Source organism: Helianthus annuus, chromosome 12, assembly GCF_002127325.2.
Source record: "Helianthus annuus cultivar XRQ/B chromosome 12, HanXRQr2.0-SUNRISE, whole genome shotgun sequence".
Classification (NCBI taxonomy): domain Eukaryota; kingdom Viridiplantae; phylum Streptophyta; class Magnoliopsida; order Asterales; family Asteraceae; genus Helianthus; species Helianthus annuus.
The window spans coordinates 80,814,602-80,826,692 of record NC_035444.2 but is presented as its reverse complement, the minus strand read 5'-3'; the positions used below and the strand labels follow the sequence as shown (position 1 = coordinate 80,826,692).

Here is a 12,091-nt window from a genome sequence, read left to right as displayed (position 1 = left end):
CCAGCATTCTTTTCTGTTTTTATTGCAGGACTTGGAACCAGACGCTATCCTACACAGTGTATGAGTTCCAGTTCTAATAAGGACATAAAAGAACCTCTAGAAGAACCCGAACGCTTTCTCAGAAAAAGACTAAAAGCCAAACACCAAGAGAAAGTTTCGGGAAATCCTCCTCCAATGGCGGACCAACGTACTCTCATGGATTATCTACGGCCCACCGTAGGTAACCTAGGCGCCGCTATCAATGCACCGAATGTTGAAGCCAATAACTTCGAACTTCGGCCGCATTTGATACAAATGCTCCAAAACTCCGCAACCTTCCATGGGCTTGCGGACGAGGATCCCCATCTACATATTACTAATTTCTTAGAAATATGTGATACCTTTCGGATCAATGGAGCATCAAATGACGCCATCCGCCTTCGAATGTTTCCTTTCTCACTAAAAGACCGAGCAAAAGCTTGGCTCAACGCCCTCCCAGCTGGATCGGTAAACACCTGGGATGAACTAGCCCAAAAATTTCTATATAAGTATTTCCCTCCCGCTAAAACGGCTAAATTAATGACTGAAATTAATACATATTCACAAGAGGACGGGGAATCCTTATATGAAACTTGGGAAAGGTTCAAGGAACTATTGCGAAAGTGTCCACATCATGGCCTTGCAATATGGCAACAAGTATCCACTTTCTATAATGGGTTGTTGCCACACACAAGGCAGGCACTTGACTCTAGCTCCGGGGGACTTTTAGGTAATCGCCGCCCGCATGAAATATATAATCAAATTGAGGAAATTGCTCAAACCAATTTTCAGTGGCACACCGCTCGAGGCAATAAATCTATTGCCCCGGGCGCCCATAAGGTTAATGAAAGCACTTCTTTACAAGCCCAAATCGAGTCCCTTTCTTCAAAAATAAAAAAATTGGAAATGACAAAAACAGTCTCGGTTATGGCTTGTGAAGGGTGTGGTGGGCCACATGAAAATTGGAGTTGTATGAAACAAACAGACGATCAACAAGAGTCGGTAAGCTACATGGATAATAGACCTAGGCCGTCGGGTCCTCCAACGGGCACTTACAACCAAGGATGGCGAAACCACCCAAACCGTGGTTGGAGAGAGCCCGGTAATAGTAGTAACCAACAAACCCAGCGAACAAACTTTCAACAACCAAGAAATGAGTCACAAAATTTCACTCAACAACAAGGTGGACGAGAAAGGCTGGAAGATACTGTATCTCGCCTCATCTCCGACACTGAAAAGAAAAACTCGGAAAGGTTTCTACAATTAGAATAAAATTTTAGAAATCAACAAGCTAGTATTCAAAACATAGAAAAACAATTAAATCAACTAGCTCAAAATTTTTCAGAGAGACCACAAGGTGCATTACCAAGCAATACCGAAACAAACCCAAAAGCGCAAGTTCATCTCATCACGTTGCGAAACCGCACCGTGGGGCATGCAGAAGCACCACCATCGACAGAAGAGACTATACCCCCGCCTCTGCAGGAGAAGAACTCCCCTCCATCATCAGAGCCTACCAAGGCTCCTCGAGTTCCGTACCCCGGTAGGTTAATTCGTCAAAAGACCAATGAGCAATTCGCAAAATTCGAAAGTCTATTAAAACAATTGCATGTCAATATTCCTTTTATTGATGTTTTAACCCAAATGCCCAAATACTCTAAGTTCATGAGAGACTTCCTCACTCATAAAAAGAAAATTGAAACTTTGCAATTAGTTAACTTAGGCGAAGAATGCTCTGCCCTCGTACTCAACAAACTTCCCGAAAAGAAAATCGACCCTGGAAGCTTCACGATTCCTTGCTCAATCGGGGACTCCCCCGTTCGTAATGCATTAGCCGACCTTGGGGCTAGCATTAACCTCATGCCCTCATCAATGTTTAAAAGACTCGGCCTAGGAACAACGAGTCCTACAAAAATGAGCACACAACTTGCTGATCGATCCGTCAAATTCCCGCAAGGTGTCATCGAAAATGTCCTAGTAAAGGTAAACAAATTCGTCTATCCGGCCGATTTTGTCATACTCGATATGGAAGAAGACACCGAGGTCCCCCTCACACTAGGGAGACCATTTCTCGCCACCGCACAAGCAGTGGTAGACATGAATGACGGAACACTCACCCTAAGGTACGGGGATGATGAAGTAAAATTCGGGGTTGGGAAGAGAATAGAGGACGACGACCCGGTCAACTACATGAAGGTTATTGATTCGAGTTTGGATGCTGCTCTCCGACGGTGCAACATGGGATGCCAAACATCCCACTCGGAAAATATATAACCTCACATTGGGTCTAGCCAAGGACCCTTATAAACGTGGCGCACCACGGAGGCATTCCGCGGAACTATCCTTAGTTTAGTTTAATCTTTTAGTTTTAATTTGCAGAAATAAAACACACTCGTGGTGGTAAAGGATGAAAAAGGGGAATGAGAAAAACTACCCCATGCACAAGAATAAGGCAGCCCGACATCAATTTCTCCAATACAAAAGGTTCAACACGGGCCGTGTCCAACCAACACGGCCCCGTGCTGAACTCCCTGCAGAAAAATACCCAGTTCAGGTAACTGGACACGGGCCGTGTTCACCAGACACGCCCCCGTGTCCAGGCTTCTGTTTCTTTTCTTTAATTTTCGTTACTGGCACCTGAACACGGGGCCGTGTCCGGTCCCCACGGGGCCGTGTCCAGACTGCCAGTAACATAAATTTTTGCTTTTAACACCATATTACACATCTAATCAACCTAAAAATTTATTTTTGGGGCACATTGAGGACAATGTGTAATTTAAGTGTGGGGGGGTGGGGGGAAGCTAAAACCTTGAAATTTTGCAAATCCTAATAACAAGCCTTACACAAAACTCTATTGGAACCGCGAAACACCCCAATTTTTTAATTTTTCAAAAATTTTCATTTTTTTACTTGTCTAAAGTTAAGTTAGGAATCTAAGATTAATAAGGTTATATTTTTACAAATTTACAACCAAGAGCGTCGTGATAACAAGAACCAACATAAGAAAATTATGAAAAGGCATGACAAGCTTAGTTAAAATTTGATTATATATACTTGATCACATAGAAGAACCCATTCCCATAAAAAGTGAGTTTTGAGCCTTTATTGAGCATACAAATTTACATCTTTAGACTAAATGCTCATTTTTCGTTTCTTGTGTGAATAGCCGCTTGGTTCTTACGACTCTAGAACTTGCCACGACGATTCATTCCCGGTCCTTACCAACTTAAACCCAAGTAAGTAAATGATGGAGGCATTAGGACTAACCATTTTTCTTTCTACACCATTATTTATCAATTTTTTTTACCACCTACCCAAAATCCCCCTAGTTAACCCCTTTGAGCCTAAACCTTTCATTTCTTTACCCTAAAACCCTTTTACCCACCAAAAACCCTTTTTATTTTTACCTTTTATTTTAGTAACAAGCTCGGTTTTTCGTGTTACTAAAAAAAAAAATTTTTGATGATGAAGTTAGAAATAAACAAACAAAGCTCTTAAAACAAAAGCTTGTTTGAAGAAATACTTCGAAATAAAAAGTCACTTACGAAAACCGACGCTTTTTACGCTTTTCGCCCTTTTCTACTAACCCATTCACCCACCTTTGCCCAAGCCTTTACCCAAAAAAGTCCTCTTGATATTTACAAAGGTAACAAGTTAAAAAGGAGGAGGATTGATTGCTTGGCAAGCTTATGGTAGGAATAAGTTCCATGCCGCTCTCGAGTGATTCACTAAAAATACACCTTCGGCCGAGTGTGAGTGATTTCTCCCGTGAGGTATGTGGACTTGTATATAAATAGAATTTTAAAAAGGCATGTTATGCCCAAATAAGTAATTTCTCCTATGAAACGTTCCAAACAAATCATGACGAATAGGATTGTAAATAAATAAAAATAAAACCCAAAAAGATCTTGGATTCCCAACACTCTATGACAAGCCAAAACCTTCTCTTCTACCCATTCCGTTTGGGAGTGTAAGCCACATATTAAAGAGTTTTGCTTGAGGACAAGCAAAAGTTCAAGTGTGGGGGTATTTGATGTGTGTAAAATGCAACATATAAATCACATCAAATGAAGCATAAAACTAACCCTTTTTAAGTACTAATGTTGGAAAAAGAGTGTTTTTTGTCTTCCTTTTGTATTTTCAGGATGAAATGAGCTCAAATTCACAAAAGAAGCAAAAAGACAGCTAAATCTAACATAAATACAAGAAATGGAACATAAGTGGACTGCCCGACCCCTCAATGGCATCCTCCCAAGCAAAATAGAGAAGGCAGAAGACTGAACACGCCCCGTGCTCAGCCAGCACGGGGCCGTGCCCAAGAAGCAGCAGAAAAGACAAACCTATAGAAGCTTCTATTGCCTACCACGGGGCCGTGTCCAGTGAACACGGGGGCGTGGCGAAAGTATAGCAGGCGCATTAATTGTAATTGTGAATTACAATTAATGAAGAGAGAGAGTGTCAGACAGACACGGGGGCGTGTCCAGCGGACACGGGGCCGTGCCCAGCCTTCTGTTCAGCCTATAAATAGGATTGCTTGGTTTCATTTCAACTCATCCCTTGGCACACTACCTCTCTCACACTTCATCCACCACCCACCACCATCACAACACCATCATCCACCACCATCATCCATTGTCCATCATAGAGTGTGTGAGTCGTCTCGGGATCCAAGATTGATCGTAAGAGTTCTTGACAATCAAGGCCATGTTTCCCTAAGTCTCTTACATCACTTGGTGAAGACAAGTGTTTAGTATAATACCTTTTATTTTTAATCTTTTGCACTTTTTATTTGGTTTTGTATTAATGACTTTAATAACTAGTTGCTTATGTTGAAGGTGATCTTTCCTTATCGTTTGTCCGTGGTGTCTTGGCATTATTTTACTGTCTATATAAAATAAAAGATTTTCACCATTCATACCTCCACGGTCTATATGGAGGTATGTTGGCTACCTGGTCGGGGGTTAAGGGAACGGTTTGGTAAAGGTCTTGCCCTTGTTCAGCGTTTAGAGGTCCTGCAAGGGACCTGGGTCAAATTTAGTAGGATCTCCTTCAATGCCCATAGGTATTGGATGGCGGGGATCCAAACTCTTTGTGTGACAACCCTCACTAAATCAGGTATCCGTACGATTTAATTAATAATTAATTACTGCTTAATTACTGTGCTTGCTTGAAATTACTGATGAACTGCTACTTGATTTCCGATACTTGTACATACCTGCATCATACTTTAATTACCGTCACTACATTATTTACACGCTGAACCTTAGTGACAAACATGATGCACAAAAGCACAGTAGCACTATGAGCGGATAACCTATTGAACATGCTGATAAAGTCAGCATCAGGCAGATATTCCCTCTAAGGCCTGTATGAGCCAGAAATATTTCACTACACCCACAGTGAGTGTAGGGATACAAGGGTTGTAGAACTGCGTCTCTTGGAATAAGTTACAATGACTGGATGTGCCTAAAACGTACACTAAGCACAAAATTCAGCACATTAAACAAAAATTCAGCTTTTGGTTAACTAATAAAGTGCCAAAACATGAGAAAAATATTACTAGACACTTTTCAAAGTGTCGGGAATAAGTTGTGTCACTAAAAATGGTATTAACGACACTCTAAAGCTTTGTTAAGCGTTTTAACGGATTACTATCCAAACGAACAACCGGACTATACCCGGAACATGAGAATATTGCCATTAACACTATTTGTTTTTTTTTCTGAGCCAGTTAGGGTCCCTGAATACCCTAACACCCGCCATAAAACACAACACAATACTAACTGGGTTAAGCACTTAACTAACTTAACTAACTTAACTAACCTAACTAGTAACCAACTAATAGTTGAAAATGAACTAGCTAACCAGCCCCCCTTGAGCCGAATTCGGTCCCCCTTGGGGACACCATTGTACAATTTTGATTATTTAATTCCTTGATGTTTAATATCTACAAGACACAAGATCCCTTGGTCCATAGCCCTAAAGATTGTCTATAAGTATCAAGCCTTACACATAAGAACATTTACACTTCACAACTCAACTCACAACACTCTCCTCTCTCCCTCAAGGCTTTCGGCCGAACATCCCCTATCCATCCATCATATTTTTCGAGTTTGATCTTCGTATTCCAAGTCCACACAAGTGTTAAGGATCACGTATAAGAAGGCTCCGTGCAAACGGAAGGCGAAGGACCTCACTCTCTTGCTTTTATCCACCCTATTTGCGCTTAGATTCTTCCCTAGCCTCGAGCTAGTGGTAAGTTACTTAAAACACCTTCTCGAACTAATTTAAAGTGGTTAAAAGGATTTTTAACGGTTGAAACTTGTAAACTTACATGATGATGCATTAAAGTTTACTAAAAACACTTAAAAAGATGGTTAAAAGCTTATAAGTTGTGTAAAACTTGTAGTATTTATTTTGTGTGGTTATTTGGACCCGATCTATGTTGTGGTAGCTCGGATCATCATTTAACCCGGGTTGGTCATGGTCATGGATCATGACATAACAATGTTTTGAATGTAACAAGGGTTAAAGGGTGAAACTCTACCACACACGAATCATGAACTTGTGTAAAAGCATTTTTACTTGTGAAATAGTGTTTAAAACTAGCAGATCTACATATCTACAAGTGGTATTTTCAAAGGACCGAGTGTCAAGGAAATTATGTTTTCTAAAGACGGATCTTACGTTAACTAGAATGATTTTTAGAACACACAAGTGTGTAAACACTTGTGTAGCACAAAGTTTCGACAAAATAACAATTTTTGTAAAAGATGACAAGAAAATGTAAAGACAGGATTTCTTTAAAAGCAAGGTTTTTACGAAACCGGACTAATTTATATAAAGATCCGCTAAAAGTAATGGGATTTACATCATAATTTTAGAGAACTACAAGTTCATGTGATTTATGGGATTTACATATATATTAACTACTTTCTTGTGTTGGACGTTGTTTTGACTGAATAAGAAAATTGTTGAATTAATTTGTAAAAGAAAATGGTACGCTTGAAAGCGTGGCCACCTCCAGTTACAGAGGAAACTCTGGCGAAATTTTTCCAAAAACCTAACACTTAGAATTATTTTCACTATAAGTGTTAGAAATACTTTTCGACATGTTTTCAAAATATAAGTTTCGCCACGACTTTATTTACAAATATCAGAGGTGGGATTTTCACAAAATTAAACGTGATAAATATATATTTAGTAAATATATTTTTCACAACGTCACTTGTCAATTATTTTGTGAAGTGTATAAATATTATTTTTTTGGGTAAAAATAATATTATCAGACGTTAACGAATCCAAAATAATACGAACGCTTTCACGATAGTCATATAAGTTACACCGGTAATTACTATTACCACTCGATCGTTAAAACGTAACTTACGCAATTTAAAGAAATAATTATGAACGCGTATATTTGACAAAGTATTATTTTGGGAGAATTTTGTGAAGTAAAAATATAATGTTTTTGAGAAAAATATTTATATTTTGGAGTTAGAAATACATATATATTAAGTGAGACTTAATAATATATTACGAACACACATGTATTAAATCCCCCATCCTTGGGAAGGAGAATAATTACCAAGTATGCACAGAATGTAAACACGAAATAGTTGTCTAACTATTTCCCAAAACTTAAACCATAAAGCTAAGGCACGACCGTCCGTCTAATAGAGTTAGTACATGTAGGTCGTTGCACAGCTGCTTGACTTGGAGTATTACTTGGTAGAGACGCACCGCTGTGAGTTCATGTCTCCCTTTTCTCTTAACTGTTTTCAGTTTTTCTAAACTGCGGGGGTGAAATACATGTTACTTTGATTACGAATACTTATTACATGGTATTGTTAGCGTAAGGAGGGTTACTACTTAGATCATGTGAATGGGTAGGCGGAAACTTGAGGTCATTAATCCTCAAGATAGGACCGAGGGGCAGGAGCGGTAGATCTACTTGGGTGTAGCGAGCCCAACCCCAGGCCCAGCATAACGGACCTCGGGGTGACTTTGTACCCAACGCATAAGTCTGCTAGGTTTGAGCCTTCCTACTTGCATTTCACACATGTCAATGGCCTTGCAAACCATTGGTGATCTCTTTTTCCTTATTTGCTACATACGAGGATTTTTATACAAACAAAGGTTTATTTGCTCACTTACACATGAACTCGCTCAACATTATTGTTGATTTTTCAACTTACATGTATTTCAGGGAATTAAAAGATCTGGCACGGTATGGCACGTTTTCCCGCTGCACTAGTACGAGGTCATCCGGGTTTAGGGAATGTGACTCTTTCCTGGACAAGTCACAGTCCTTAAACTGTGTTTGTGTTATGTTGATGTTTGTTGAACAATGTTTATGTTGTTAGGGTATGTTCCGTTAAAACAATGTTGTTGTATTTGGTTTTTAAAACGTAATCGAATGGATGATCTTGCATGATTTTATTTCATATAGCTTTGTTATGATTAAGCTATGGTGTTAAGAAGTCACACCAAATTAACCACGCTTCCGCAAAGCCAGGGTGTGACAGCTTGGTATCAGAGCTCTGATCATAGCGAATTAGGATTCCTTCTCGAGTCTAGACTATGATCACTAGGGCTCTCACGAAAATATTTTTACTGCATACCACTTAAGTCCAGATCCAAAACGTTTTTACAAACAAATGTTGAGCACATTTTATTTATTTATTTTTAGGCTCAGTCTTGGAGGCTGAGGCTCGGTCTTGGAGGCCGAGGCTCGATCTAGGAGATCGAGGCAGATGGCTAGTGAGACTAGGAAGAGTAGGCTCAGTCTTGGAGGCTGAGGCTCGGTCTTGGAGACCGAGGCTCGATCTAAGAGATCGAGGTAGATGGCTAGTAAGACTAGGAAGAATAGGCCCAGTCTTGGAGGCTGAGGCTCGGTCTTGGAGGCCGAGGCTCGATCTAGGAGGTCGAGGTAGATGATAGAGCAGTCTTAGAGACTGGGAGGAATTTGGCTAGTGGGACTAGGAGTGTCAGTCTAGGAGACTGGGAGGCTAGTGGGACTAGGAGAATTATGTGATTTCTTACTTGGTGACTAATGTGTTTACCTGATTGTATGACTGATTATTTGTGCATATTTGTGTTTATGTTACAGACACATGGACTCGCCCGGTACTGGCGACTCAGACACCACAGGACCTAGACCTATAGTATCTGATGACCTAGCATCTTCAGAGCACGAGGTGCACACGTCGGACGTTTCTAGCACGGACGAGGACGACTTCCAGCCCTTCGCGCTACCTGACGAGGCTGATGAGCTCGCCGATGGCCCTCTTGTTGAGTACCTACCGTTAGTGGAGATCCCTGCTCCCATACCCTTAGCTGTTTACCCTGCCTACGATTTACTTCTTGACGCCGGGGCTGATGGCGATATTGATCTGTTTGACGATGATCTCCTAGAGGACGATGAGGAGGGCGAGGCCCTCATAGCCGACGGAGGACTTTTACTACTGGCAGATGCTCCAGCTGCGGAGTCACCTGCACACTCACCTGCTCCAGACTCCTTCGAGTCTGTGGCCTCCGCACCTTCCCACACTCTGAGCGCACATCACTTTTCACATGGTTCAGATCCTGACCAGGCATCCTCTGTTGCCCCTATACCTAGCTTTGCTTTCGACCACGAGGATGTGGAGGATTCCGATCCTATCTTTCCCCCAGGATTCGACCCGGATCAGGATATAGAGTTTATACCTATGGATCAGCCTATGGAGGATCCAGTCGACCCAGCTGACCCAGTGGATCCCATCGACCCTGAGTTTGACTTTGAGATGGCTTTTGATGATCCCGAGCCTGCCATCGCCCCTGAGCAGGCAGCCGCTCTAGACCCTGTGCTTGAGCATGACCCCGTTCATGTTGGCATGCCTATTGAGCCTGTGATTGCTGACCCACCTGCTGATGATCACCCTGTGGATGCTCCGTTGTTGGAGGGCAGTCATGTCATTGCTGCTGATCATGTTGATCACCCACTTATTGCTGATGCACCCGTTCACCCTCTTGTTGCTCCCCCACCTGATCCCATTCCACTAGAGCCCGAGCATGCACTGTTCGCGACCCACATGGACCCACGAGATGAGCACGCACAGCACGGGTGGATTCCTGCTGATGATGAGGTTCCACCTATTCCCCCTCAGATCACTGATACTCGTCATGTTGATACCTCGTTTTCATTCCCTCAGTTTACACCTCCAACGCGACCTGGAGAGGGTTCTTCGGCCCATCCCTTTGGGCATGTGCCGACGTCTGTTCCCTTCATGTCACAGTTTCCACCTGTTTTACCCCCTGTTTCTCCATTTCATGTGGCACCTTTTGATCCCACCAGTGAGCCCTTCCTTTGGTCGTCACCACCTGTCATGCCACCGACCGACCCCTACCATCCCTTCCACATGGGGCACACTATTGAGGACGTTTTGATGTCTTTTATTTTTCAGCACGAGGCACACACACAGCGCATTCAGGAGCTGGAGAGAGCTCAGCCGCCGCCGTGTCAGTGCCAGGGTCAGACCCACTCTCCTTTGCAGCCTTCTCGACCTGTACCCCCAGATTATGCTGCACACCTCTTTGCACTAGAGCAGCAGGTTGCTTCTTTCCTTCGTACTCAGAGAGCCATGGAGGAGGACTGGCTCCAGTTGCGTCGTTTGTTTTACACTCACTTTCCCCCTCCTCTACCGCCATCCGTATAGAGCTCATCAGTGCCGTTTGGGTAGACGTTGGTGAGAAGACGGCGATTGCTTTTGACTGCACAACATTTTTGGAGACTACTTTCTGATTATGAATTTTGTTGATTTTGTACATGGGATGTAGTGACACTGATTTGATATAGTTTTTGGACAGGGGTGATGTAGCCCCTAGTCGATTGATGTTGTATGACACCGTGATGAACTGATACACTTACTATGTGGTCTCGATATATGGCAATCGCAGTATTCTCATCATATTTGATGCTTGATTGATTATTTATGTTTTTATGACATGGGATGTTGTGTGAATGATATTTGTGACAAGTGATGATATGTGAATGATGTATTGATAACATGAGATGTTATGTACTATTACTATTATTATATACGTGCGCTTTACTATGGCCTGACCGACGTAAACACATCTTTAGAAGATGCCGCCGAGACGTCAACAACCGCAAATGCCTACCAATCAGGCAGAACTCCAGCAAATCATCGCTGCTGCCATCGCGCAATACGCCGCCTCTCAAGGAGGGACTAGTGGAAGCAACTCAGGCAACACTGGCAACAACAACAACCCACCTCATGGTAATACTAAGTCATTTAGACATACCATGACCTAATTGGATATCTTTAGCAAAGATGCTAATGCCGTTCACATGTTACACTATACGTGCAGGGTGCACCTATAAGCAGTTTCTGGACTGCTAGCCAGTCAACTTTGATGGCACAGGAGGTGCTGTCGCCTTTGTTCGTTGGGCTGAGAAAACTGAATCTGTTCTTCGCATGAGCAAATGCGCACTAGATCAGCAAGTCACCTATATCTCTGGGCTATTCTTGGATGGAGCCCTATCTTGGTGGAATTTGCAAGTACAGACACTTGGTGAACCTACTGCCTACGCGCTAACCTGGACCAAACAGAAGGAACTTATGCGCAAAAAGTACTGTTCCCACGCTGAAATCCAAAGATTGGAAACAGAGCTCTGTCATTTAAAGATGGAAGGTCGAAAGATCGCAGAATACGTTCAGAGGTTTCATGACTTATCGCATGTGGTACCCTACATGGTCACTCCAGAGTTCAAAAGGATTGAACGTTTTATTTGGGGATTAGCTCCTCAAATCATAAGCATGGTGATCTCCTCCAAGCCTGCGACTATTACTGAGGCGATTGATTTGAGCATGGCTCTCACAGAGGAGGCTATTCGCCTGAACAAGTTTGATGAAGCTGAGCCAAAGAAGAAAGAGACTCATGTGGAGTCATCAGGAGGTAACAAGCGGAAGTTTTCGAACTTCAAGCAAGGCATTAGCGGTGTGGTTAAGAAAGGGGAATCAAGCACGCCAGCTCAGGTTACAGCTGGTAGTGGGAAGAAAGGAAAAGG

General features: G+C 42.4%; 1 non-coding gene across 1 annotated transcript; it reads right to left on the bottom strand.

Annotated features, from left to right (window-relative positions):
• Positions 1 to 552: 552 nt before the first annotated feature.
• On the bottom strand, positions 553 to 659 carry LOC118485169. The gene has a single exon (XR_004875474.1). It is a non-coding gene; the product is annotated as a small nucleolar RNA R71 (small nucleolar RNA).
• Positions 660 to 12,091: the final 11,432 nt, after the last annotated feature.